The 5,000-nt window shown below is 45.8% G+C and overlaps 1 protein-coding gene across 6 annotated transcripts in view; it reads left to right on the top strand.

Annotated features, from left to right (window-relative positions):
- The window catches only part of PPP2R5C (protein phosphatase 2 regulatory subunit B'gamma), a 1,282,082-nt gene that overhangs the window by 1,085,348 nt on the left and 191,734 nt on the right, over positions 1 to 5,000 (top strand). The gene's annotated exons all lie outside the window — the stretch shown is intronic.

Genomic DNA, 5,000 nt, shown 5'->3' with positions numbered 1-5,000 from the left:
GTCGTTTATTTATACAAACATGGGTAGCTATTGACGGGCACATTTAATACACATGCACACCAAGCCATTCAAAGGGGATTCGACAAAAATTCGACCAAAACTATGCAAGAAACCCCCCTCACAGTTAATAAAACACACATCCACTGCCGGATGTGTAATACTTTTTATTTTACTCTCTGGAAAGGGGACGAACATCACTTGCGAGTCACAGCGCGCTCCTGACAGAGCCCAATGCTGTGTTACACCCACCATTGCCTGCCGAGTGCCACACACCTCTGTATTGTATTCCACTAGCTAGTGCATATGCTATGACACTCTCTAGCCCATGTGCACTGTAACACCACCCCGTGAAAATGTCATGCCACACTTGTCTTCGCACGGGTTATATTGCCCCATCTAACGTGCCTTCCTCGATGCCTATGTTATAACGCACAGTGCTATGCCATACATATTACAATTTGGGATCCATATCTTTGTCACAGTGCATATGCAACGTTACACTCCCCAGCACATATTTTATATTACAACTTTAGAGACTAGTTAGGTTACACAACACTGCCCTGTGCATATTACACTCCAAGGCGCATATCGCATAGCACACGCTAGTGCCTGTGCTATCTCGCGCTCTCCAATGAATCTGTCATTGCGCACAATGTATTGCATATTATATTTCACGCCTGGTTCATCTTATATCACACTTTTTGGTGCATAGTTTATACCATACACTATATCTAGTTTTCATTTTCAATCGTGCTCTCAGGACTATGTTCTATATAACACTGTGTTCACCTACCCTTTTCACGGGCATTACATTTTGCGATAGGGGGTGGAGGGTCAGGGGGTGTTTTTGCCAAGTGAGCCCGGAGTCACAGTCACTAACGTCTTCTTCTTCCTGAATAAAAGTGAGATTATGCTGCATACTTGTTCATATTTTAAGTAGTTTGCACAGACAAAATGTTTTAAAAACAATAAAGTTTCTAATACCCGCCTTCTCTGAACAGTTAGCTTGCTGCCCCATCCCCCTCCTCCCTATCCTCTGTTGTGTGAATCCATGGACTAGCCTCCTCCCTCCTGCCATGCATGGTCTGATGTGCTGCCACTGCCCTCAATTTAGTATGATGTACCAGTCCACTCCTCCTGCCCTCCATTGCCCAATTCTATGCCCCATCATTGACCTCCTGCTTAAACTCTGTGCTTAGCTTGCTGCCCCTATTCTCCTTCCCCCTGCCCTCCGATGTCTTTGGGCATGCCCCTGCTCCATCCTTTTTGCCCACCATGTCCCATGGACCTGCCACTCCTATCTACTCTGAGTGTTCTGTTGAGCTGCCACTCCCCTCCCACCTGCCTAGCATTGTCAGATGACTGTAACCTGTCCCTGCCACCTCCACCCTGCCTGTCCACATGCCATGCCTCTATCCTCTTCCTCCTGTCCTACATGGTCCATTGTACTGCCACACCCTTCTGCCCTCCCTGGTCTGTTGTGCTGCAACTGCTCCTCCTGCCTGCCCCGTGTGGTCTGTTGTGAGGCCCCTTCCCCTGAACTTTCTTGTCTGTGCACAGGTCCTGACCCTCCCTTCTATCCTCCATCGTCCTTTGTGCATGCCCCTGCACCCTCCTTCTTGCCCATCATAGCCATTGTGCTGCCACTAACCCTCCCACTTGCCATGCATGGTCTTCTGTGCTGCCATGGCCCCTCCCACCTTCCCTGGGTGGTCAGTCAGCTGCCCCTGACCCCCTCCCACCTTCCCTCCATGGTCTGTGTGTATGCCATCACAGTCTCACTGTTGCTCTTCATGTTGTGTCTTGCTTCTAGTGCCCATCCTGCCTGACCTCCATGGCCATCTTGCTGCTCCTGCCCTGCCCCCTTGCCCCCAGCCCTCTATTTACATGTGCAGACCCCTACTCCCTCCCTCCTGGCTTATCTGTTCCATTGTAATGCCCCTGATCCGTCCCACCTGCCCTTTATGGTCTGTTATGCTGCAGCCTTCTCTCCTGTCTGTCCATTGTGGTCAGCTAGCTACCATTGCCTCTTGCCCCTCTGTTCTCTGTTGTCCATGTGCATGGTCCTGTCCCCTCCCTCTTGCTTTCTATGGATTGTTGTGCTGCACTCCCGTCCTGCATGCCCTGTGTGGTGTATTGTGCTGCTGCAAACCCTGATGCCTGCCCTGCAGGGTCAGTTTGGTGCACCTCTCCATGTCTCTCCTGTCCTCTGTTATCCAAGTCCATGTCCCTATCCCATTTCCTTCCATGATCCAATGTACCATACTTGCGAACATTTTGAACTTGGTAAGAGGGAGATTTTGAAAAAAAACTGGGGTATTGATTTTCCCCTTTGAGTTACATTGAAAAAGAGGATATTGTAGACAGGAGACAGATCAAATAAAGCCCATTTGAGCTTAAAAACATTGGACGTTTCCTGGCTGAATCGGGTCTGTTGGCATGTATGGTTGTACTACCATTGCCTCTTCCTTCTGCCCACAATGGTCTATTACATTGCCACAGCCTTGAAGGAGGGTAGATTTTGTATCACAGGGGGCCCCTGGCCCGTTCTGTCCACACCTGAAGTATGAGACCCTTGTCCTTGCCCTGCCAGCCGCATTTGTAGGCCGTATTAAATTGACCAGCGGGTCCTGTGTTGCTATATAATTATCCTGAGACATCCTTACCACTCAGCCAGCATAAAACCCCTGTGTAGGCCCTTCTGTTCAATATGTAGGCCTCTTTGTTAAATTGACCATAGCTCTGCAATTTTAGTGTATAGCAGTCTGAAGGCAGGTCTGCGAGGCCTTCTGCTCCAAACTAGTAGCCCCCACCCTACCCGAGTGCTCCGTGCTCGGTATCAAAGTTCAACATCCCCCTGAAGCTGTCGACATACAGTAGGCTGCATCCTGGACTGGTACTTGCTTCCTGGGCAGGTTTCCCGCTTTTAAGGAAGTGGCAACCGCAGAGCGTCAAGTTAGGAGAACTGAGGAGATTTTATACATGAATATATTGAATTCCTGTACAATACCCATTATTTTCTGCTTGCTCTATGGAACTTACGATAAGCGATTGGCCTGAGAGACTGACCTTTTCACCCAGTCCATTGTCAGCATTAAGTGGGTAAATGACGAAATGTCTGGTAAAATCTGCAGACGAAGCTTTTGGGTAGCATACGTAGGTAGATGTAGCGTGCAAAGGAGCCCACAAAATGATATAAAAAGGGAGCACCCACAGATATCGACGGACAACCTCGCCGTCTGTATGTAGGTTAACAGGCTGTGCAGGTTTTCCCCAAGAACTGGGAGCTCTTGTCTTCCTTTGCTTAAAATGTCTTGCTCGGCTTTGCTTGAAGTATCTTATTCTATTTTACCTATATGAAATGTCATGTTATGTTTAACCATTGTTCTCTTTACTTTTGCATTTAAAAGATGTTGTATTGTAATTGCAGGAATGCTTGCTCTAAGAGTAAATGTGAGTGTCCCTAGGTAACATTTTCCTTGGTGTAACTTGTTTCTCATGATGCATTTATAGATGTGTTTTCTCTCTCTCTCTGTCAGTCCATTAATTGAGATACAGAGAATATCATGACAGCTGTATGATTATCTGGATTCTGTATTTTGTACTTTAGGTCTCTATTCTGCGGTTTCTTTGAAGTTGCATCTTCTCATTAAACTGCCATTGTATTCTGCCTCCAATTCCATGTCTCATATGTCTGTTTTCTTCATTTTTGGAGCAAGCGTTCCTAGGCACCCTGGCTCAAATTAAGGTGCCCCTTTTGTCCCTGACTCACTCTCCTGCTCAGTTCTGTGGTGGCTCCCAGGGCTCTGGGGACCGCCCCTAGCTTCCTTGACCTGTAATAGATCTTCCCTCCAACAGCCTCTCTTGCAAGTCCTGTATTGTTGGTTTGTTGCCCCTGCCCCCCTTTCCACTGCCCTCCATAGTCTGTTGTGCTTCCACGGCCCTTCCTGCCTGCTCAGTGTGGTTAAATTGTTGCCTTTGCACCCTCCTACCTGCCTTCAATTTTCAGAGTCCGTGCCCCTGGCCTCTGCCTCTCAACAGTATCCTAATGAACAACTAGATTGCTAACATTCTATATTTATTACAAAAGTGTGGAGCGCCTGACATCATCTTGATGTAATCAAAACTGTAATACCTAGAGCATTCCTTTAGAAATTACATATATGAGAGGGTCTTATTGGCATCAAAATTATGGTTAGTGCTCTAAAAGACTAAAATAAGGACATATTTTCTGAGTTTTCAAATAGCGACAAAGCACTTTTAAATTATTTGTTATCTTTATGTTTTTTTATCTAGTTGACAACTTGATTAAATGTTGCACTTAGGGGAGAGGATGTGGTGTTACTTCCAGAACTGCAGACTTTGCAACTGGGGAACCAGGTTGAAGTTTCTGCTTCAGCTCGACATTCTGTGATTCTGGTCAAATCACTTAGTCTCCCCATGTCTACAACCAAAATGAATTTGTTCTTGTGTGATGTAACCAATGCTCATGTAAAGCACTCCAATACCTGACAAGTCTGCACTATATAACACTGCAAAAACACAAAATAATAAGTGTTTTGCACACTTCTGTCATTGGGCTATATTTGGGCTATATCTGGGTGATTTTGGGCTACATTTGGGCTCTTTTGTCTCCGGTGGCCATCTTGGGAGATTTATTTGTTATGAAGTTTCCTAATTTCCTCATGTACTGCAGTCTCCTCAGTCGGAAATGCTTTCAGTTTTTTACTTTGATTCCATCATGAAGGTATTCAGATATGTCACACATTTGCCATGAATTCTGAATGTTAGCACTCTAGTTGCTCATTAGATCACTGTAGTAAAACTACTGCTCACCATGGAAGTCTGCTCCTGGTATTAAAAGTGCATGTTTCAGTCTGCATGTCAGAATTTTTTAATGAAATAGAAGAGGATTTGAGAAGTCACTCAAAATGTGCCCTCATTTTCTTTCTTCAGCATTAATCATAATTTCTATGGCAAAATGAACCCCCTCATTGTGT

Source organism: Triturus cristatus, chromosome 9 (assembly GCF_964204655.1).
Source record: "Triturus cristatus chromosome 9, aTriCri1.1, whole genome shotgun sequence".
In the NCBI taxonomy this organism is placed as follows: domain Eukaryota; kingdom Metazoa; phylum Chordata; class Amphibia; order Caudata; family Salamandridae; genus Triturus; species Triturus cristatus.
Note: the sequence above shows the minus strand (reverse complement) of the source record. Positions and strands in the feature narration are given on the sequence as shown.